This window comes from Artibeus jamaicensis, unplaced genomic scaffold, assembly GCF_021234435.1.
Source record: "Artibeus jamaicensis isolate MK-2021 breed Jamaican fruit bat unplaced genomic scaffold, CSHL_Jam_final contig_548, whole genome shotgun sequence".
Lineage (NCBI taxonomy): Eukaryota > Metazoa > Chordata > Mammalia > Chiroptera > Phyllostomidae > Artibeus > Artibeus jamaicensis.
Window position 1 is genome coordinate 14,508,625 of NW_026521883.1, and position 24,872 is coordinate 14,533,496.

Genomic DNA, 24,872 nt, shown 5'->3' on the forward strand with positions numbered 1-24,872 from the left:
GTAAGTTTAAGTTGTACAATATGATGTATATACATGTATATTTTGCAAAATGATTACTACAGTAAGGTTTGTTAGCCCCTTCATTCCTTCACATATATAATTTTTTGTGTATTACATTTTGTGATAACATTTAAGATCTATTGTCTTAAAAAACAAGTATATAACACAGTATTGCTGACCACAGTTACCATGCTGTACATTAGGTCTGCGACTCGTCTAGATGGGAATTTGTACTCTTTGACCAGCATCTGAACATGTGAAACACTTTGTGAGTTTGCGTGTTGTCCCTTACCAGAGACCATGCTGATCTTCTCTATATAGTTCCAATTTTATTGTATGTGCCGCTAACGCAAGTACCATGTGTAAATATACATTTTTTCTTCAACAGAAAATATACATTTACATTATTCCATTTAGATTTTCACACAAAAATGTTTTAGGTGATTTGCATTATGCAGTTTTCCCTTCATGGAAAAAAAGCATTTGTGCTTCCCCCACATCCTAATAGCAAGAATGCAGTGAATTTCTGAGGGATATATTTATATTTTCTATTTATCCTTGCTTCGAAAGGCTTTAAGGCAACTTTTTTAAAGATACAAACAGAAGATGGAGGCATAGGTAGATACACTTTGCCTCCTCGGACAACCAAAAGAAGGACAACAACAAATTTTAAAACAAAAAATAACCAGAGCTGCCAGAAAATTGAACTGTATGGAAGTCCAACCACCAAGGAGTTAAAGAAGAAGCATTCATCCAGACCGGTAGGAGGGGCAGAGATGGGTGGACAGGGCAGAAAGGACACATGGCAGGGTGGTGGCTGGAAGACCAGGCAGGCAAGGCAGCGGCTGGCCAAACGGCCTTTGTGTGCAGATAAACCAGCAGGAACAACTGGGGAGCAAGACAGACCACACAACCCAGGGTTCCAGTACAGGGAAATAAAGCCTCAAAACCTCAGGCTGTAAAAACCCATAGGGGTTGTGGTGGAAGGAGAAACTCCCAGCCTCACAGGAGAGTTCATTGGAGAGGCCCCCAGGGTCCTAGAATGTACACAAACCCACCCACCCAGAAATCAGCACCAGAAGGGCCCAATTTGCTTGTGGGTAGTGGGGAAAGTGACTGAAAGCTGGCAGAGAACCAAACAAGCAGCATTGTTCCCTCTCAGACCCCACCCCCACACACAGCATCACAATGTAGCCAAGTGGGTTGCCCCAGGATGGTGAATACATAAGCCTCCACCCCTTACAATGTAATGTTACAATGTACACTGAGACAAAGAAATATAGGTCAAATGAAGGAACAGATCAAAGCTCCAAAGATAGAAATAAACAATGAAGAAACAGCCAACAGATCAGATGCAGAGTTCAAAACATTGGTAATTAGGATGCTCACACAAATGGTTAAGTATGGTTGCAAAATGGAGGAAAAAGTGAAGGCCATGAAAAGTGAAATAAAAGAAAAATATATAGTGAACCAGCAGTGAAGGGAAGGGAACTGAGAATTAAATCAATGATTTGGAGCAGAAGGGAGAAATAAATATTCAACCAGAACAGTATGAAGAAATAAGAATTCAAAAAATGAGGAGAGGCTTAGGAACCTTCAGGACAACTTTGTTTATTTATTTATTTTTTAATAATATATTTTATTGATTATGCCATTACACTTGTTCTATTTCCCCCCTTCATTCCCCTCCACCCTGCACACCCACATTCCCCCCTTTAGTACATGTCCATGTGTCATAAGTTCTTTAGCTTCTACATTTCCCACACTACTCTTGCCCTCCCCCTGTCTATTTTCTCCCCACCATCTATGCTACATATTCTCTGTACCTTCTCCCCCCTCTTTTCCTCCCACTCCCCTGTTGCTAACCCTCCATGTGATCTCCATTCCTGTGGCTCTGCTCCTGATCTAGCTGTCCTCTTAGTTTGCTGTTGTTTTAGGTGAGGTTGTTAATAAGTATGAGTTTGCTGTCCTTTCACTGTTCATCTTTTTTATCTTCTTTTCTTAGATAAGTCCCTTTAACATTTCATATAATAGGGGCTTGGTGATGATGAACTCCTTTAATTTGACCTTATCTGGGAAGCACTTTATCTGCCCTTCCATTTTAAATGGAAGCTTTGCTGGATTGAGCAATCTTGGATGTGGGTCTTTGGATTTCATGACTTGGAATAATTCTTTCCAGCCCCTTTTTGTCCACAAGGTCTCTTTTGCAAAATCAGCTGATAGTCTGATGGGAACTCCTTTGTAGGTGACTGTCCTCTTATCTCTTGCTGCTTCTAGAATTCTCTCCTTTATTTTAATCTTGGCTAATGTAATTATGATGTGCCTTGGTGTGTTCCTCCTTGGGTCCACCTTCTTTGGGACTCTTTGAGCTCTTTGAACTTCTTAGAAGTCTATTTCCTTTGCCAGATTGGGGAAGTTCTCCTTTATTATTTGTTCAAATGAGTTTTCTACTTGTTGCTCTTCCCCTTCTGGTGCCCCTATAATTCGGATGTTGGAATGTTTAAAGATGTAGGAACCTCCAGGACAACTTTAAGTATTTCAGCATCTAAGTCATAGGGGAGCCAGAAGGAGAAGAAGAAGAGTAAGAAATTGAAAACTTATTTGAACAAATAATGATGGAGAACTTCCCCATTCTGGCAAAGGAAAGAGACTTCCAGGAAATCCAGGAAGCTCAGAGAGTCCCAAAGAAGTTGGACCCAAGGAAGTACACACCAAAGCACATCATAATTACATTTAGCCAAGATGAAAGATAGGGAGAGGCTTAAAAGCAGCAAGAGGAAAGGAGACAGTTACTTACAAAAAGGAGTTTCCATAAGACTATCAGCTGATTCCTCAGTAGAGACCTTATAGGAAAGAAGGGGCTGGAAAGAAGTATTCCAAGTCATGAAATGCAAGGACCAACATTCAAGATTACTCTCTTCAGCAAAGCTATCATTTAGAATGGGAGGGCAGATAAAGTACTTCCCAGATAAGGTCAAGTTAAAGGAGTTCATAGTCACCAAGCTCTTATTATATGAAATGTTAAAAGGACTTATCTAAGTAAAAGAAGAAATCAAAATTATGAACTGTAAAATGACAACAAACTCATAACTATCAACAACTGAATCTAAAAAAAAACCCCAAAAAACAAACTAAGCCAACAACTAGTACAGGGACAGAATCACAGAAATGGTGAACACACGGAGGGTTATCACTGGGGAGGGAGGGGAGAATGGGGGGAAAGGTACAGGGAATAAAAAGCATAAATGGTAGGTACAAAATAAACAGAGGGAGGTTAAGAATAGTATAGGAAGTGGAGAAGCCAAAGAACTTGTATGTATGACCCATGGACATGAACTAAGGGGTGGGGCAGTGCTGGTAGGAGGGGGAGCAGGCTGGAGGAGAATAAAGGAAAGAAAAAATATGGAACAACTGTAATAGCACAATCAATAAAATATACTTAGGAAAATAACGACAGTTAATTTTTTCCCTAAAAACAAAAAACAAAGAAGACACAAATGATGCAAGACATATTAAAAAGAAAATTTAGGTAGGGAAGATAGGGTGGGGAAAAAAAGGCGAATTTGTTAATGAAGTCACACATCAAATGCATGTTGTATTGTCCTTCTCACGCCACAGTCATGGGCCAGGTGTTTGGCTCTGAACCCTCAAGCCATCACTCCGAACCCTCTGCAAATAAAAGTTGAAGGTGATGACCCTCAAGCCAATTATTAGGGTGATCTCTATGAGTTCTGATCCTTTTTTAACTTTTCAACTAACCCAAGACTTTAGGCCCTCGCTCATCAACATTAAGGGTCATTAAGACTCTGCAGAGGGCACGTGAATTATCACAGAAAACTCTGCTCTCCAGCATTGCAGCCAAACACAAAATGGATCAAGAAATAAGGAGGCCTTTTGCTACAGAGGGGATGGTAGCAGGGCGGAAGACCTGGGCCAAGGTTCAGCCAGTCCCCTGTTCCAGAAGCTGTAACCATGGCAACAATAATGATGGCAGCTCTACTCCAACTAGCAATAACACCTGTAAGAGGCACCAGCAAAAAGGTGAGCCTGTCATACTTTTGGGCTGGGCTGTTGGTGAGGGAAGTTTACGTAATTTTTATGCATAATCACTGGGTGAAAAATAAACAGCCTCTTTCATGTTAACCTTGCGGACCCATTTCTATAAAGTAAAGGCAAGCGTCCAGCCACAGAGCCTGGTTGAGGCCAGGTGAGTCTCTCGTGTGGGAAACCTGTAGTCTGCTTCAGCTTTGCCTTTTATTTATTATTTTTACTTTCTAATAACAGTGCTGCATGAGACTTTCAACAAAAAATCCTGGAGGATAGTTGCTTTTGAAGCCACTGCTGTAGTCTGTCTCATTCATTTCACACAGAGGAACTTCTCAAAGAGATGAAGGCCTGTGCACAAACAACAATGCCCACCGCATTCTCTTGCCATCAACTGTGATGTGGTAGCTTTTGATTGTGCACAAAAGCTGCTTTGTTTCATAAAATGATTGATGGTTCTTCTGAATGAAGGAGGCAATAAGAACAAACAAGCAGGGCTCCTGGTAAGGCAAGGTACTTCAAGAGAATGCGCTTGAAAGCACTTAAAATAAAATGTAAACACAAGCCTCAATGAAAGTAAAAAATTCTGAAAGGCCTCGATCTGTTTCTGGTTGATAATTTGTATAGTTCCTAAGGAGCACCGCGAGTCTGTGCAAACACATGTACACTCCTTACAGATGTCCGACTGGGGGTTTTGGACTTTCGGGTGGAAGGAAAGAAAGTTAGGTCTAAACGGATGTCATAAAGCAAGGGAATCCAGTGGAAAAGAAAAACACAGGCAGTCTGAGTTGGGTTTGTGGACGCGGAGCAGAAAACAATGCATTGAAGGAGATGGTAATAAGGCACCTCTGTGTGGGAGTGGACGTGTGATTTGTCTTCCGAAAGACAGGCAAAGCCCTGCAAAGGCTTATTGTAAACACCATGTGCAGTGTTAGTACCTGTTCCGCATAAGCTCTGGGAGGTGGGCTCCTCTTCCCCCGAACCCTTGGCCTTCCCTTTTACCTGATAGAAGCAAACCTGTTAAAATTGGCATGAGGAATCTAGTCATATTAAATTTTTTAAATTTTATGTGTAGTTGGCATACAATGTCATATCAGTTTCAGTTGTAAAGTATGGTGGTTTGAGATACACTTTACAATGGGGTTACTCCGTCTGGTAATCATCTGTCAATGTGCAGACTCCTCACAATACTGACTACATTCCCCTCACCTTTATCCATCGTCTCTGCTGGTAAGTCACTTTCAGCTGGGCTTTCTGCGCTTGAAGTGGAATGCATGCTTACTGACACATTGCCTGCCCCAAGGAGCGCAGAGACCCATGCGGTGGAGTGAGCACACAGGTTAAGGGTCAGGCTTTTGGCACAGGTAGGAAAGGGTCTAAAATGTCCAGGGGGCGTGAAGGACAAGTGTTCCCTGAGATTCTTTCCCAGTGCAGAAAAATATATGTGGTCATGAATCTATCCTAGGTCTAAGTACTGATCATAATGACCTTGGACCTTTCATCTAACCTTGGCGAGCCTCAGTTCATTCATCTTGAAAGTGGGGATAACAACTTGTGGGGAAAGTGGGGACACTTTGTGTCACTTGGTTTTACAAGGAGCAGATTGGGTTGTGTTTGTAAGTTACGTTGGACATTTTAAAGGGCAGCCTTGGTATTGCATCCGAGCTTAGTCTGGTGCCTGGCACATGGTAGGTATGCTCAGGAAGTATTTGTTGGGCCACCATGCTGTGCCTGCTGACGATGTGAGGGTTGTGGGCACTGCACCACGGGCTTGGGGGGTGGGCTGCTCTGCGAGTAATTGTTCCATGTGGCAGCTACTTCAGAGATTTTATTAAATGCTTTTTTCTTGGCAGAGATGTCTTAGGTACTGCGGCCCGAATAGAGAATTCAGCTTTTGTTTTCCTTGTATTTTCCACTAAATATGCTGTGATGAGGTGTCTGTTTTGATCAAGGACACTGTCAGTTATTCCTCCCATCTGACTTTCTCTGTGATTTAAGGTGTGAAGACATCTGGTGACTTTAACCTATCACTGTGGCGTGAGATGCTTTGGCTCCAATCAACAGAGTTGTGTCCAAGGCAGGCTGGCTCCCTGTGAAGTCCCAGGCTGCTGACTCAGGCATCCGCCAGGTGACAGGTGGTGCCTTTAAGTCATCAGAGAGCAAGAGGAGACAGTCACAATTGGTTATTTAAAACTTCCCTGTGCCAGATCAATCAGGAAATGATTTGCTTCCTTCAGGCTCCCCCCGCCCCCAACAGTATCCTCTTCCCCGCCTCCGTATCCGTGCTCGGACTTTATGCAGCCACTGCTGGGTCTCCCTGGCTCCCGGCCTCTCCGTGCGGGACTCCCGGGACTGCTGCTGGCTGCTGATTCTCTGACACTGAGCTTTCTCTGGTTTTAGACTCGCTGAGCTGCATGCCACACTGGATGTGAAACATGCAGAAACACCACTGAGGGCCGAAAACTTGGCACAGGAAGAGTCTTGTTTCGGGTTTCTCCCTGAGAGGAATTTAATTATATTGGAGTAAAACAGGAAAGACAGTGCAGAGCTCGGGAGATAAAGGCATCAGGCTAGTGAGACCCGACTTGCTCTGGTCTGGATGATTTAACGAGTAACACGAACATAATATTTAAGTGCTAAGACACAGCCTGTGTAACGCTAATGAACGTGGCCTGGGGAAGTGCGGGGCCAATGACAAGAGAGTGCAGTCTCCATGCAGAGAGGGAGAACATCTTGATGCTAAGCAGGCAAAACCATGAGTTGGAAGTCGTGGGCTTGAGTATAAAGATGTCAAGTCACTTGTAAAGGGGCCACTTTTCCTCCCCTGGGGTGATGGTGAGAGTTACAGGCATGGCCTTCAGGAGGACAGGACTTTACGGAGACGGGATGGTGACAGCCCTTAGCCTGCGTCACAAGAGATCCCCCACCCCAGCGGATGGCTCAGAAGTTTAGTCAGAAAAAGCACTCAGCTTCTGGGGAGCTGGCCTGAAGACCCAGATCGTCCCAGTTTACAATCACAGGCCAGTTTGGAAGGAGAAACGAGCCAGGGGGAAAAGACGGTTTTGAAAATAGGTCAGCATCTCAGACATTCCTAGAGTTGGGAGAAAACCCAGGAGGCGCCTCACGGATGGCCCCCCCCCACCGGGTCCCGCGCCCTGCCAGTGCGGGGGCTCCTGCCCCAGGGGGCAACCTCTGGGCTGGACCCGTGTGTTCCCGTGTACTCTCTTTTAGACACATTCAAGTTTTCTAATTTAATTTTTAATTCAACTTTTTATTTTGAAGTCACTGTAGATTCACATGCAGTTGTAAGAATCTGTGTTCTCTCCCCAGTTTTCCTGCTGTCTGCAACTAGTAAACATTTGCTCAGTAAGTGAACTGACTCCAGAAATGTAAAACGGACTGTTTGATTTGGGCAGCCCTGGCGCGGCTGGTGTGGGGTGATCAGGGGGAAGAGGAGGGGCTGTGAACCAGGACAAAAAATGGCCCCCGCCCCCACGTAACTTGCAACGCCTGACTCTGCGTGCGGCCTGGCTCCCCTGCTCTTCTCTCCGAGCCTAACTCCCTGGGGTGCCCGGGTGCTGTATGTGTCAGCCCCAGGGGACCAGCTGGAGCTTTTCTGTCACGAGCCTGCTCTGGAGGAGAGCCAGAGGGCACGAGCCCTCCCCCAGCACCCCCAACGCAGACGTACAGGCCACTTCCCCGAGGAAAGCCGTTTGTGTAACTGTCAGTGTTGGACTAGAACTGTCAAAGTATTCAAATCCACCTCTAGTCACAGTTCTGTTTTGCCTGCATTGGTGTAAAAATACCATTACTTTCTCATCAAAGTTAAAAATAACAGCAAAAACACCTGACAGCTAGGTGAGCTTGGACAGGTATCAGAAATGTCTCAGAGATGAAAGCACAATACGTTAATATCGGGTACAACAGCCCGTGCGGGCACGGGCCCCGCTTCCTGCCTCCCCGCCCCCACGCTTCGCCCTCATCCCTGCTGCACGAAACTCAGTTGGGCTTCTCCCGTGGCCACCGTGCCACAGTTGCCCCACACAAGCCCAGATGGCTGCCTTTATGATGGCTCTGTGATGCCTCATTACCCTTATTATGTACTAGTATGTGTGTCCCATGTTAAGTTCACGGTATCGACTGTGCTAGGGTAATGGATTGGCTAGCAACTCTTTTTCTGAGCAGTTGCTCAGGCTTGCCATCTGGCGAAGCTAATAACCAGATGGTGAACCTAAATAACCTCACTTTGGTGGAGGTAGAAGGGGCCCCAGTTGGCTATGTTCTTGCCATCTGCAGCCTCCTTCTTTTGGAGCCAGACGTCCGAGAATTAGTCACGCTATTTCTTAATTGAGTAGCTATTTGTTATCAGAAACACTCCCACTTCACATATGCAGAACTCCGCTCTCCAGCATCTTCACCACTTTAGAAAATACGCAGGAACCAGGAGGCGAGCCAGCAAGGGCTGTGTGCAGCAGAGATGCAAGGAAGCCTGGGTCTCCCTCATCAGAAGGCTTCTTTGAGCCTCACTCTGAAAATACTGACTCCTACTTTACGCTCAGTGATTTCCACAGGGTTCATCTGATCGCCACGGATTCGCTCGATTGGAAGCTGCAGATTAGAAGGGAGGGGAGGGTGTGTAACAGACAGACATTGATAGATAGGGAAGAATGCCCGAAGACATTGAAACCATTCAGAGCAGACCCTAGAACTAAAAACACAGCAAACTGGGTCATTTAGTGAGGGGCAAAGTGTGCTACAGCCCTTGAATACTACTCCCCAAGGACACCACAGTACAGTAATGGCCTGGAATAATGAACCCGTGTCATCAGCATTGTTCATTATCATCAGTAGACACCATTTCAGGGGCAGGGACCTTTCTCATACATTATGGAGATGTCCTCTCTAAACGGTTAAAACTAATAGGGTAGACACATTGGAAATTAAACACTTGACTCTTTGAGAAAAAAAATTGCATCCATGAGTCAAGTGAATTAAAGTATTACATAAGGATTTTTAAAAGAACCTTATTTTCATTATCATAAGACATGGCAGGTTCATTAAAGAAAATTTAGAAAAATACAGAAGCAAAAATGAGAAAATTAAACATAGCTATAGCCTCCATGTCCAAAACACAATCAGTTAATATTTTGTTTGCTTTTGTTCTATCTTTACATAGATTTGTATACTTATATCTATTCATCTTTCTCTCATCTGCCTGCGCACCTATCTAATAACTAGTTGAGAGCTAATACATGAGAAATTAAATCACAAATCACGCCACTTTGTAACTTGCATTTACCCCCACTTAATGCAAAGGTAAGAGGCTTTTTATGTTACTAAGTAAACCCCTTCCACATCATGGTAACGGTCTGCCGTATTCCGTGGTAGGACAGCCACCCAGGAGATTATGGTAATGTAGCCAGTATTTATAAAGGCATGTATTACACAGCAATATCTGGAAAATAAAAAATTGATCATTATGAGCAATCAGGGCATGGAGACATCCTTACTAATCACAGCTGGACGATTTCACTGCTGCGGCAGCAGAACTGAATGCTTCAAACCAGGCCTTTTTGTCTTCCTGAGCCACTCTGGCTGCTGGCTTCTTGTCCGCTACTTAGCAAGGTGCTTAACCTTTATACTGATACCTCAGCTTGCTTATCTGTAAATCAGGGTGTTGATACCACCTACATTAGGTGGCTTTTTTGACACCCAGTATATGACCTGTATAATGCGAATGATCATTGTTTGCCTTCCTTTCAGTTAGGTAGGATGGAGACGTGCACATTGGCTGTTACACAGGAAATCTGGGGGAATGAGGTATTTCTCCCCCAAGCATGTTCCAAGGAGCTCTCTTTTTAAAATTATTGTGACCTTTAGTGCAAACAGCTCCCAGATCTACTTTTTTAAACCATGGTGTTGGTTCCTTGTGACCCTGTGGGGATGCTGGACATGGCCAGCCTTTATCCTGGATGCCCAGGAAATCCTTATAGATAAAAACTGTAGTAAAACCTGCGAGAACAACTTTGTCTCAGGCTGCAGCGACAAGACTGTCTCCCTGGGTCTCCCTGGGGGAGGGGCCTGCTCTCCGGAAGCTCAAAGTCTGATCTGGCAGCATGGGTTCAGACGGTGCCCAGCGTCTTGAGCGGCCTATGACTGAGCTCTTTAATCATATGCAAAGCTGAGAAGCAGGAAGCAAGCAGATCCCTGCACAGGCTTTCGCCCTGCCTGTGCTCTCCGACTGCGGAGGGAGCTCAGGTGGCTGGTGGGCACTTCAGGCAGAGCAACCAGCAAAGCCCAGAGGGACGAAAGGCAGCAAGGCGTGTGGGTAGGGGGCCCGAGGTGGCTGAGATGCCAGTGGGTGACAAGGTGGTGCCCTAGGCAGGGCCAGGTCACAGGTCACACAGGGACCTGTATGGCATGCTCGGAGGTTCCCATAGATACACTGAGGGAGGGACACTGTACCGGGACAGTTTGGGTTGCAAATAACAGTAACCATGGTACTTGCCTTAGCTGAAGCTGAAAGGGTACTTAATTTGAGGATTCCTGCTGTTTCACAGAACCCAAGGCCAGGCTGCAGTATCCCTGAAGAAGGGCGGGGAACAGGAAGCAAAAAGGCCTTCGGACTCATTTTTTCCTCACTGACACCCGGCCCTTGATATGAACTCTCTCTGCTTTTACCGTTCAGATGGGTGATCAGAAATGTCTGCCCCACAGCACCTAGGGTGACATGTTTGAACTTAGCCATTTTAAAAGAGACCAACTCTTTTTAAAAGATTTTATTTATTTTCATTTTTAAGTCTATTTTAGTGATTATTCTATTACAGTTGTCCCAATTTTTTCTCCCATTTATCTCCCCTCGCCCCTTCTCCAACCATCCCCCCACCCCTGCACTCTGCCATTCCCTGTCTCTTAGTTCATGTTCATGGCTTGTACGTATGTTCTTTGGCTTCTCTATTTCCTACACTATTCTTAACCTCGCCCATCTATTTTAAACCTACCAATTATGTTTCTTAGTCCCTGTACCTTTCCCTACCCCTGTTCTCCTTTTCCCCCTCCCCACGGATAACCCTCCATGTGATCTCCATTTCTGTGATTCTGTTCCTATTTTAGTCGTTTACTTAGTTTTTGTTTATGTTTTTTAGGTTCAGTTGTCGATAGTTGTGAGTTTGTCATTTTATTGTTCATAGTTTTTTTTATCTTCATCTGTTTCTTAGATAAGTCTCTTTAACATTTCTCTTTCTTAGTCTCAGTTTCTGGAGAAGAGGCTTCGATTGGCCGTCTTGGGTCAGGTGCACAGCACTGGTCCAGTCGAAATTACCGCGGCTGGAGCAGAGACATATCGTCCAAACTGGCTGCTGGGGCCCTTGGTTATGGGTCAAGGATGGGCAGTGAAAGGCTTCTCTCTCTCTCTCTCTCTCTCCCTCTTTTTACATTGGTTCACAAAATTATATAGGTTTCAGGCATGCAATTCTATACGAAAGGCTTCTTTATGAACCAGACAGACATTCCAAATAGAGTCAGTGGAAGGACAGTGCGAACTTTGAGATCCCTTCCCACCTAAGGGCTATGATTGATTGGACTCTCATTTTAATATCTGTTCTCTCCCAGCGAGCACCAAGGGGAAAGTAAGAGCAGAATCTGTGAGTGTACATTTGGGCTGAGAAGGTGGGGGCTGTGCTCCCAGGCACAGGTGTGTGACCACTTTGGAAGCAATACTGAGCTGTGGTGCCACAGTCCATAAAGAGCAAAGAGACCAACCTGCCTACGGTCGCCTAGGAAGCAGAGGAAAACGAATGACAGCAAACTACCAGGCAAACCGCCCTTCCATCGCACAGGAAGAGATGCTTCCCAAAGGTTACGATTTTCAACAACAGATGAACAGCAAGTTAATGGCAATCAAAATACAGGAACTCTTCCCTACCCATGGTCTCACTGTTTCCTTTTCTCTCTCTTTCCTTTCAGCTTCTGTTCCAGAGCACACAGAATCTTACATGGCTTTAACGAGTACCAACAGCAATTTGTATTCCCATATTATGTAATAAGTAGTTTCTATGCCACCCTGTCAACTTCTTAACCATCTCTGTCAGTATGTCATCCTTCAAATTAAGCTTTACTTAGCACATAATTAAGGTCTGATTTAAAATTTGAAGCTGTGGAACTGGGAGTCTTAGGAATTCATTGAGGCCAAAGAAAATGAACCTGGAGAGGAGAGCGAATTCCCCAAAGTCACATTGCTGGTTAGCTCCAGACCCGAGACTAGATTTCACTCATTTTTTCCAAATGTCATATTTGTAATTACTCACTAGCTATCAGGTGGCTGTGCATGGGTTTCATCTCACCTCAAATCTCTTTTCCCCACATTGCATGGCCTAATTAATGTTTGTCAGAGAGGAGCCATTTTTATTTTTCTTAACAGGGGGAAGAAGGCTTTTTCAACTCACTGTCAGGAAAACAGAGGTTGTGAAGCTGAAATGAGTAACAGCAGCTTTAAGTCAGACTGGCTTCGTGACGGGTGGGTAAGTCAGCCTGCACAGACATTTATGTTTCCCAGGCTTGGCTTGCTGTCTTGGTGCCCTTTGCAAACTCCACAGGGACTTTAAGCTTTAAGTCTGGTTAGAAGCTTATGCAAGCCGTTAGTCACCTTTTTAGATGAAAAGCACCACAGGATTATGCTCCACGGTGTTCTGCGCCTCACTACGGATTCCTCTGGAGTAATTCATCTGCGGTATGAGTTTGAGGGAGGAGTGATTGAACAGACATATTTCAAAACACATTTGCATTTGAAAATAGGGGTTTATCAACTAAAAGAACTATTTTTGAAAGGAACACATGCAGGGCGGATTTAGAACAAGCAGAACAATGTAGACATGATAGCTATAAATTGCCCCAAAGCTTAAAATACTGGGGACTCTTGGTCACACAGAATCCTGGACATGGATCGAATCGAATCATGAATATCTGGTGCTTTATTTTGGCAAACATATTCGAAAAGGAAGTCTTGTTGCTGCTGTGTCCACATATCATTCCAAACATTCTAGGCATGTGTCACACAAGCACAAACACAGGTTTGACTAGTTGCAAACCAGCAGAGAAATCCAAGTTTGGGTAGAGAAGAGAGTGGTTTCTTGGGGGTCAGGTTCCTTGGGTAGGTATCTTGGGTCTATCATTTACTCAGTGTATGAACTTGACTGGGCCTCAGTTTGCTCCTCTGCAAAATGGGGAGAATATTCTTTAATGCACAGAATTTCTGCATGGAATTGGTTGTGTCAAATCATGTACAGCAGCACTACTCTCAAACTTGAATGTGCACCCAGATTTCCTGGGATCATGTTAAGATAGAGTACGAACAGAGAGAGACAAATACTAGATGATCTGACATATATGTGCGATCTAAACAAGCAAAAGTCACAGAAGCAAAGAGCAGATGGTAGGGGGTGGAGGAGATGGGAAGACCTTGGGCAAACAACACAGACTTCCAGTTCTAAGAAGAGTCAGTTCAGGAATCTAATGTATAGCATTGTGAATATCGCTAATAATACTGTATCATATACTTGAAAGTTGCTAGGAGGATAAATCTGAAGTGTTTTCCTCATATCAACAACAACAAAATGGTAATTGTGTGAGCGGAAAGATGTGTTAACTAACCTTGTATCAATTCTATCTCAATAAAGCTGGGGGGAATAAATGCAGTGGGTCCAGGGTATGGCTTGTGTTCTGGGTTTCTGACTGGCTGTGGATGCTGCCTGCTGGTCTCCAGGCCACGCTGAAGGTGGCGAGGAGGACCTGTTTCCCAGGCCACGGTCAGCAGTACTCGCTGTGTTTACCCTTCAGATGGACTTCTCCTTTTCCCCCTACTGCATTACCAATCCTTTGACACACCTCACCCTTTTAGTGTTATTTCTTTCCTTCTGTTAATGAGAAGTCTTCCAGACCTTTGCTCTAGCTGCTCCTGTCGGGTTCTTGAGATTAACTGTACGTGCCCTCACTGTGGGTGTGTTGGCGAAGGAGATAGCAGAGATACTGAAATGGTCACACTCCCATTTGGAAAGAGCAACTCCACCTTTCTTGACCACGCCCTAGTTACACCATGACAAACACTTGCCAGTTAAAGGGAACTCAGTTTTTCCTGAGTTAAAAAGGGCCCCTGGGGCAACTAGTCAACTTAAGACTCAGGATAGTGGTCAGAGCTTCTGGATGGTGTCCCTTCCCTTCCCCACTCCCCAGAGCCTTTGAGCAAGGGAAGCTGCCTGTCCTCACAGGCTGCAGGGAGCAGCTCCTCGTCTGAGTGCTGTGTTTCTCTCTCTTTCCCCTCTGACCTCCAGCGGGCCTTGTTCTGGTCCCAATCTCTGTCCTTGTGCATCTGCAGTTGACAAGGTGCAGTTGGGCATCTTCAGGGCTTGGTGTCCCCCTTATTGACTTGACCCCATCTCAGGCCTCACTGGCCCTCTGGATCCCCCGAATATCAGCCACATGCTCCGTCTGTCACCTGACCTCTCACCATGACCACCCAAGGTGGGGCCTGTGCTCTCAACTCTGAGTCCTTCTCTACCCCTCTCCAGGTAAAGGTGAGAACTTTGGACATCTCGTACATCATATGTGAGCAGAGATGTTCAAGGGCCCTGGACCCCTTGCACATCCAAGAAGGGTCTGGACCCCTTTCTTCCTGAACACCCCACATTGTCATTTCTGCACTGCTGTGGTTGCCCCCTGGTGGCGCAGGTGTAACGAGCTGTGGTCTCCTCTGGAATTCCAAACTGAAGGTGGGGTGGATCCTGCTCTAGGTTCAGCTTCTCCTTCATCCTTTTCAGGATTCTCTACTTCCTCCCAGGGAGGGCTTTCCTGTCCCTCCTGCCTGTTGGGAACTGCTCTTTGGCATCCTATCTTCCTTCTGCCCCACTCATGGACTCTTTGCTGCAGATGCATCCTTTCCACTCCCCTCCCTCAGGCAACACACCTGTGTCCTGATTTCCATGATGAAGACGGAATGTGGGGAGAGAAAGTTTGTGCTTGTTGAGAAGGAAAATTAGACATAAACTACTGAAAAATATTATCCTTACTGCATATGATAGCTGTTGCATAAACAACAGGAATAAGAAATGGACCTCCTTTGCTTCTTTCCTTTGTCCTTAGCAGATGTTACCAATTTGACACATACAGCCTTGGAAACCTTTTTAACACAGTGTTCTAGGCAGCCAGAAACAATCAGCAAGAGCTGGCCTTGGAGACAGACACTTTTTTCTATCACTAGAATAAAATCAAGCTTGAGGAAGGTAGAAAAAATAAGCAAGCTATAAACCTCACATCCAAATAGACAATGTAAACTTTACATTTGGGAACTATATCATTGGAAATCACTTTAAAATTTGAAATCATTGTTACTAAATTCATATAAAATGATCATTCAGCCTCTGCTTGCATAACTCTAATATCTGGGAGCTCATTGCCCATTGACAGTGAATTGCATTGTTGGGATTATTCTAAGTAGTGGAAAGACTTTCAGTACATTGCACTGAAACCTGCTTCTTGCAACTGGCTCCTACCTGTGTCATTGAATTGCCATCCACACTGTTGGCCCCGCAGCTATTCGAAGGCAGCCACCATGGCCCAGTCAGTATCTCTTCTCTAGGTTCAGTCTGCACAGTCCTTCCATGGGCAAAGCCTCCAACCTCCTCACCAGCTTGGTGACTGTCCTCTGGATTTCTCCCCATTTGAGGAGACATCAAAAGCTAGGGAGGTAGTGTCTTTGATGGCAAATACCAACCACCCCCCCCACCACTAAAAAAAAATTGGACACCAAAGTTATGTGTAAAGGTGCTAATTGCTGGGGACATGTAAGGGTCCCTGCCCTCTGCAGCCTGATGCTGGGTCTCAGAAACTCCAGCTTGTCCTGGTGCCCAGCCCCTTTCCTCCCCCTCCTTGCATCCCCATCTTCCTTGGGCCCCCAACCTCTAGGGAAATTGTATCTCAGGTGGCTACTCAAAGCAGTAGCTTGCACATGCTTGCTTTACTGCTTGCTTGTCCAAGCTACAAGCCTAATAAGGAAGCTGCAGGAGAAAATGTTTTCAGCTCAAACAGTGCCACTGAAACCACTGGGTTTCGAGAGATCCGTGAAGATACCCTTGCTGAAAGGAGCTGAGGAATCCTGAAGGGGACTCGCCAGGGCCTCCTCAGTTTTGCCACCACCAGGTGATGTGAGGCTGCCTGTTAGGGCGAAAATCCAGCACAACCTTGTAGGCTGGGCTTAAGCAGCCATCACTAGAAAGGACAGTGATAATAACAACTAACATGATTGAGCACATTCTTTGTTCCTGGCCCTATTCTGCCTGCTTTACACTGATGAGCTGAGCTAATTTAATATTCACAAGTTCAGCCCATTGACCAAGGTCACAAAGCTACAATGTGGTGAAACCAGTCTGAGCCCACATGCTCTGGCTCCCAAGATCTTGCTAGAAATACCACATGATACTGTGCATCAATGGTATTGTCTCTAGGAACACCCAGCTCATATCAAAAAATGTAAGTAAGCAAATTCACCAAATTATAAAGCAAAAATTTCCAAACTTTATGGTTAATGTCTCCATGTCTCAGTTTCTCCATCTGTAAAATGTGCTGATATAAATTAATGGTGCTCTTTATATGAACATAAATGTTGCTAAAGATAAGTTTTTTCCCATTCTTTTTTCCTAAAACACATAATTTCAGTTATTTTAGAACAAAACCATGTCATTTACTCAAATGATACTAGGTTCTATTCTACTGAGATCCCTATAATCTCAAGGGTTTCTTTTTTTTAAAGATTTTATTTATTTTATTTTTAGAGAGGGGAAAGGAGAAAGAGAGAGAAAGAAACATTAATGTGTGGTTGCCTCTTATGTGCCCCCTACTGGGAACCTGGCCTGCAGCCCAGGCATGTGCCCTGCCTGAAAATAGAACCAGTGACCCTTTGGTTCCCAGGTTGGTGTTTAATCCACTGAGCCACAGCAGCCAGGGCTCAAAGGTTTCTTTAGGGTTTTAGCCAATGAAGTTCAGTTCTCTTGGACCCCTTGCATGTGCCATGCTTGTGTGGCTTATCCCATTCTGGAATGTCTCCTGTTCTGCCTGCACACCTGAGGGCCTACCTACTTTTGACCAAGGAAGTTATAAGTTTCTACCTAGCCCAGCTCCTCTGTAAATTCCCTGACTGTTCCAGCCCACTTTGAGCTCTCTTGTGTGTTAATGTGAACACAAGCCAGTTATCTTCCAACGACAAGCATTTTCAAGCATTTATCATGAGCCTACAATACTTCTAGGTCAGATCTGCTTAACCATACCACCATGAACATTTTTGGTGGTATGATGATAAATTTTATGTGTTGATTCTACAGGGTGCCCTGATATTTGGTCAAACACAATCCTGGGTCTTTTTTGAGAGTATTTTTGGAATAGATTAACATTTACATCAGTAAATTTTGAGTAGAGCAGATTGCCCTCCCTAATGTGGGTGGGCCTCATCCAATCAGTCCAAGGCCCGAAGAGCAGGAAGGGCTTGTCCTTCCCCGAGTGAGAGAGAGAATTCTCCTGCATGCAGCCTTTGAACTGGGACATCAGTCAGGTTTTCCTGGGTCTGTAGTAGCCTGCCAGCCTTGAACTGGGACATGGGCTCTGTGGCATTTGGACTTGCTGGCTTCCATAAGAGTGTGAGACATTACTTTATGCTAAATCTCTTTATATATCATACTAATTATACATATTATAAAATAATAAAATATAAACACATATAAATGATATCATTATTGGCCTGTTTCTCTGGAGAGTGCTGACTAACACAGGAGAGAGAACTCTTTGTTACAGGGGCTGTCCAGTGCTTTGGATGTTTAGCAGCATCCTGGTCTCTGTCTCCTTGATGCCGGCAGCACCTGCCACAGTCCAGGTGTGACAATTAAAATGTGCCCAGACACGGCAACATTGGCCTGCTCGAGGCCAATGTTCTGGGCATGTGGGAGGACTCAAGGAAAGCTTCTGCCGGTGTTTCTGCAGCTGAGGATCTCATAGTCTGCTTAGGAGTCAGTACGAAGACCGAGGAGTCAATGGGGACAATGTAGTGTCTGCAATCTAATTTTTAGCTAAACTTGTAATTTCCTTTTGGAGGGGAGGAGCAGAGAGAAATTGAAGCAAACTTTATCGGAAAAGGTGGGAGATTTATTTATGGGAACAGGAGAGGTATGTGGGATATGAAGTGAGAAAAATTGTAGTTTTCTATCCTGTTTGTCCCAGATAAGTGGAATTTTTAGGAAGTTATTACTTTTCAAGTATTGAAAGATTTGTTAATGAGAGAAAAATCACCCATATGGCTCAGCTCTACTGACTAACTAGTGAGCAACAAATCCTCTGTCCAATTCCACTTACAAATTCCACTTGAGTCCTGATGGTTTGGAGGAATTAAATGATTCTTCAAGTGAATCTATAATCTGCTGTTGCCCAGCACACATTTAATAACAGAATTCCGGGAGTGTAAGATTAAGAGACACAATTCTTCTGTCTTTCCCCAAACAGTTTTATTGCTGAAATAACTCATTGAAATTGAACATTAGTAATTTAGGTTCTTTGCAGACAGAACTTTTTGAGCCTCCTTTCCTTAGTTGTTCAATGTCGGTTGCCATGAAAGCCACCAGTTGTTGAGGAAAATTTTGTTCCATTGTCTAAGAAATTCACAGTCCTGAAAACATTTGAAAGCCTGCAGGGAACTGAGAGGTGACTGTGTCTACTGATTTCAGCAAGCTGTACATGGCTGAATATGTAATGCATGAAAGCGAATCGAAGACACAGCATGGCAATCAATAGCAATACAGTGTGATCTGAGCAGTGGGATTTGATGTTAGCTAAGCCTTCAGCAGGGGGCAAGATACAAGTCAGACCGGGCAGGGCAGAGCCAGGGATAGAAGCCTTTCAGCTACAATTAGTGACGGCATCGACCTGCACTGGGTGCTGGAGCTGACCTGGGTGCTGAGACACAGCTCAAAGTTGGGCTCCGGCACCTTTGCTCTCCTCAGCCACTGTGTTAAGTGGAGCTGATGTGAAAAGAGTTGATTTCTGCCCTATTACAATAAGTCACAGAATTTTGGACTCGAAGAGAGTTGGGGTGCATGTGATTCAAGCCCTCGTTTGATAGACGAGGAATTGCAGGTCAGGAGCAGTGATATAATAATTATAATAATAGTAAAACTATATGGAATGCAGACTGTGCACCAGACACTCTGCCGAGTGCTCTGTGACATCTCATTTTATCTCTGTTAGGTCAAAACTGTTACAGAAGAGGAACCTGAGGGTCGGAGAGGTTGAGTCGTTCGCCCAAAATCCTACTGCAGGTTCAGAGCTGATAGTATGCTAACTAAGACTCTTCCTTCAGCAGGCTAGTGCTTTTATTACTTTGCTACAGGCTTTGCTCATCTGTATAGTCTCTTTAAATCCTTTCCCATTTCCCTTCAACTCCTTCCCTCTTTCCCTGGGCTCTTAGGCTGAACCAGACTCTAAGCAGCATTTAGGCTGGTTAGGGTGTGGGGTCCAGTTAGGAGAGATGATTGTAGCCCGAAAGGAATGGGGCCCTGGATCCAGAAGACTGGGACAGCTGCTGGGGACCACGAGGCCTGCCTGCGCTGGGTGCAGGGCCTGGCAGGCTGGGAATGGCTGCTTCTGCTTCTCCTCAGCTGACTGACAGCCACGGACATGGGAAGCTGAGATGGCCCTGAGCTACCTAGAGAAGAATTTAGTTACTTTGGACTCTACAGAGAACCTTTATTGAATTTAAAAAAGGTCGAAATGGCACAGAAAGGGGCCCCTTGTAGGGGCCTCTGGAGCTGGGTGGTGCAGCCTTGGAAGGTGTGTGGGGTCTGGCTTTGCCAGGGCCCAGCTGTTGAGTTTTGTAATCACTGCCTTAATTGCTCCTCTGTCCCAGAAGGCTGTGAATTATTGGTGACAGAAATGGCATCCTCTTCTTTTTACAGAAATGCCAAGGTTGGTGGCTGGCCTGCCACCTATTCAGTGGATATTTATTGAATAATTGGGAGATCCTCAATCTTGTAGTGCGCAGGAGTTGGGCTTTGTGAGCTGCAGTTAGAGTTTATCTGGAACAGGGGTACTGACTGGGGTGAAGCAAACCTGTATGATGTATAAATACAGCAACTGTATGTCCCAGATTTTTCAGAGCAGACCTGGTTTCAAATATTCTTTCCTTTCTTTTCTCTGTGAGTACATCTGTATCTCCAGGCCATGTGCTCTGATATTCGGGTTTAGAAAACACAGGCCGTAGAGCAAGGACGCCAGTTTGTTATCTCACCGTGGCTGGACTGCTGAGGCCTGGGTTCACCTGGAATCCAGAGCCCGGAGGCCCTGAGGAAGCAATGTCAAGGTTGTGTGGTGAGCAAGATGCAGCAGCGATGTTGGTTTATTTAATGACTATCTCTTCTGACCTATTTTTGATGTGCCGGTATTTCAGTCAGGGTTCTCCAGAGAAACAGATCCAGTAGGATATATCCCAAGGCATTTTCCCATATATTGGGGGCTGCGAAGTCTGAAGCCTGCAGGGTGGGCTGGGAGGCTGGGAACTCTCCGGCAGGAACCAGGGTTGCAGTCTTGTGAGGGAATTTCATCTTCCTCAGGGAAACCTCAGTTTTGCTCTTTAGGCCCTTTAGATGATGGGATGAGCCCCCTCCCATTTCGTTGGGGCAATCTTCTTTACTTAAAGACAACTGATTCTGGATGTTAACCACATCTACAAAATACCTTCACAGTAGCACCTAGATTAGTTTTTGATTAAATAACCAGCTGCCGTAGCCTAGCCAAGCTGATATAAAACTCACCATCATGGTGGAAGTATCTGAACTGCCCACAGTTTGTTCCAAAGGGTAATACGAAGGAACAATTGTGGATTCAGATATATCCTGATAAATGTAGGAGGAGGATCATCTGAAAGGGGCAGCCACCAGCCTGTTGACCTGCTTGTTAAGCCAGTGGGTTAAGTGAGCAGAAGTTAAATAGTGTTCCCATAAGTGGACCACTACTCTGTTCCCCAGAAGAGAGAAGTGTTGAAACAACACCCTGTTCTCTTCACCCTCCTCCTCTGCTTCCATGGGAAGGGGAACCTGATCTGAGTGGTGAGAAATCGGCAAATTTGCTCTGGGCCCTGAGCATCTCTGTATGTCCTTCCTGTGCATGCCATGAATGCAGAGTCTGGCTGCCCTTCGCCCAGGCCACCACTCAGGCTTGCATCTGCAGTGAGAAACCTTGAGAAAAAGTGGTGAATCACGCATGCTCAGACTTCCTCTCCTGTCACACAGTCCTCTGCAGGTGCAGGGGTGTCTGGGCCCTGGCGGGGGAGGCAGAGGAAACGTGAACACCATGCAGACACTCTGGCTGTTACATTTGTTGTAATGAAGTTCTTCACCTCTGATCTAGGAGTCTCACATCTTCTTGCCAACATCCATGAGAACTTAGAAGCTAGCTTATTAGTTTGCAAGTAGAGTAAACCTCAGGCCCTCTACAGTTTTTGACAGTAAGAGGCCTTGATTCCCTGCAGGTTATACACACGCACATGTGCGTGCACACACACACATTCCTAGCCTCACTGCCTACTCCATGCGAAGAGGGTCTGTCCTGGACACCAAGTTCTCCCTACTCCAGTGTCTCATTGCAGTAGGAAATTGTAAGAACTGTTTTGACTTTTCAGCTTTAGCACTAGGAAAGCTGATGTACTGATACTCTGGCAGGCTATTCCCAAGTGGTTTAGAATCTGGAGGGGACAAGGGGGAACAGTTAGACTCTTCTCAAAACCGCAGCATGCATGGTGTGCCAGGGTATCTGCTAGGAGCTGGGGATCCTGTGGTGAAAAAGAAAGGGCCCTGTTCTCCTGGAGGTTATAGTTCAATGGGGGCGGGGCACACAGATACATGGTGATAATATGGAGCACTGAGATCTACACCAGAGGAAAGACCACCTTTCTTCTAACATTCTCCTTCTTTGTAATTAATTCTCAAAAGCCCTATTTTAATTACCTTAATTGGATTTAGGTTTTCTTAAGTTTGTAAGAGCAACACATTTACAAATGATCTCTTGGGAAGGTTATTTCTGCTATAGTGGTTGAACTCATCATTATATGTTGATTTGTATTATTCACTCAGAGAGGATGGTCTATGTCTATGATTCAAAGTAACTTATGTTATGACCATACCTTACTCAGTAACTCAACAAATTGTACAGAATATAGTATTAAAGCTTAAGTTATACTGTGGCTATTTAAATTATTTTAGGTATATAATTCATATTTTAGATCTTTAAGTGTAGTCCTCTATTAGATGTTTAAGTACAATCCTAAATTCTGCTTTCATTACATTTTTTCAGAAATATACTCCAAGTAGAATAGGAACTCGGGAACGCACAACTTCCCCCATCTGTCTCCCCACCCACGAGTGACTTGCTAGGTGCTAGGAAAATAGGGGTAACTCAGAATAAACTTTTTAAATACTCTTGTCTCCTAGAAGGAGAAATGTATTTAATCACACAGGTAACGAAATTTTACAGAAGTCTGATTAGCACTTAACACCTAGTTATTCATGCAACAGAAGCCAGTCTTGGAAAATGTGACATTTCTTTCTGACTGTTTACATGCAGGAACAAGCCTCCACCCCCCTACAGAGATGCAGATAATCCAAAAAATAACAGACATCCAAATATTATTTGTATTTCTGTCATGATCTCTTTAAATTTCTGAAGGAGAATTTACAAAAAGACAACATAATTCAATTTAGAAATATTCTTCAGTTTCTTCCAACATAGCACCTATGGTAGATTCTTTGGGGGGTGAAGGAAAGCCACGCCTTTGAAGATTTGCAATCAAGTGAGGATAGTAATTATCATCATGGGTTTCTGAGTGTACTTGCCCGGCAAGGGCCTCTCTTTTCAATGTAGAGACTCTTTTATTGCATCTTGTAATGCTTTTATCAATGGTATGCTGGCCACAGTGTTCCTGTATTAACCCATATCACCAGTCAAGATATCCCCATCGGATGAAAGGCTAGAGGGAACGCAGTGAGGAAGCGGGGAAGGAGCTAACATAGATCGATACCTACTCTATAATGGACATTTGTCATCTGACAAACTCACAGAAGACTCCAGGAAGTAGTTATTACTGCCCTCGCACCCCCCCTCCATTTTTATTTGAGCAGATCACAACATTAAAGATAAAAAATGTTAAAACATTTCTCTCGATCCAGACAGAAAGTGGCAGAGCTGGGATTTTTATGACTGTTTAACACCAAAGTCCAGGCTTTGTCTGCCACTTAACGACCTTCTAAAAGTGTGCGTGTGCTTTCTGAAGTATGCAAGCAAATAGGCCAGCAAGAAGCAGCAAGTAGTCTGGGGCGGAAGGTTTTTCTAATAAGCCAGATAACCAATGACAGAGGTGTAGAGGGGCTTAGAGCATTGGCGGGGGGTGGGTAGAGGGATGTTTAAACCCTTCTCCTCACTGGGACTCGCCTCTATGGAAACACAGGCAGAGTTTGCACATATTTCCTGTTTTGTGGGATCTTCTACCACACACCTCTACCATGACTGGAGATAGTCATCCAGGCAGAAAATGTAAAAGAAAAACCAGGCCCTTGGGCCCGATCACTGTGGAACTTTTCACGACGTGCAGCAGTTCATGCTGCTGAAAATGAAACTCGTGTTACGTGTATGTTTCCCATTTATTTGTTCCACAGAGGGAAGCCCCTGCAAATCAATCATGTCAAATTTGGAGGAAAGGGAATCTTTTAGTTTTGCAGAAGCTCCTTCCCCAAGGGGAAAGAGGACCAGACCGTTTTCATTTCAGATCCTGTAATGGACTGAATGCTTTGTTCCCCTTCAATCATGTGTTGAAGCCCTAACCTCCAGTGCAATGGTATTTGAAGGTAGGGCCTTTGGGAGGTAATTAGGCTTAAGCGAGGTTATGGGTGGGAGCCATCAGCAGTGGGGTAGTGCCTGTATAAGAAGAGGAGAAGAGAACAGATCTCTCTCTCTCCTTCTACATGAGCACGCAGGGAGAAAGTGGCCGTCTGCAAGCCAGGTAGTGGGCCTTCACAAAGAACTAAATCTGCTGGCACCTTGATCTTGGACTTCCCAGCTTCTAGAGAAATGACTGTCTGTTGTTTAAGCCAGCCAGTCTGTGATGCTTTGTTATGGCAGCTCGAGCTGACCAAAATCAACTGACCCCCTTGAGGTCATTATTAAACCCATTTTTAAGAGGAGGGCTGGTGGATCTATGGGGGAAAAACCCATTTGAGAGAGAGGTTGTGATAAGACCCTCTGAGTTACACAGACGGAAAAGAAGAGTGATTCCTTGGGGAAAGAAGGCAGAAGGTGAAGGTGGGAGAGCTGTGCGAACTTCTGCCTTTGTGGGCTGGGCGATGGGCTCCTTGCACCATGGGAGTGCTGGGGGCAGAAACCTGTGAGCGTTCAGGGCTGTGACCTGGGAACCTGAGCCGCAGCCTCCTTCTGCGCAGTGTGGGCTCCTTCTCCAAGCTCCAAGGACAACATGCAATAGTCTCTCCAAATGGCAGTGAGAGACACTGGGGAAACGGGCTGACCAGACACCAGAGCTCAGTGTGGGACTGGGGGATTGGATGGCCCATCCCTTCTTTATGTGTTTGTTTGGCTTTTTTACATTCAATGTTATTTTGTATTAGTTTCAGGTGTACAGCGCAGTAGCTGGACAATCATATACTTTACGAAGTGGTTCCCCTGATATTTCAAGTACCCACCTGGCACCATACATAGTTATTACAATATTATTGAGTATATTCCCTATGCTGTACTTT

At 44.9% G+C, this 24,872-nt stretch overlaps 1 non-coding gene across 1 annotated transcript; it reads right to left on the reverse strand.

Annotated features, from left to right (window-relative positions):
* Window positions 1-250: 250 nt before the first annotated feature.
* LOC119053510 (U6 spliceosomal RNA) lies at window positions 251-357 on the reverse strand. Its single transcript, XR_005083313.2, has one exon. It is a non-coding gene; the product is annotated as a U6 spliceosomal RNA (small nuclear RNA).
* Between the last annotated feature and the right edge of the window lie 24,515 nt (window positions 358-24,872).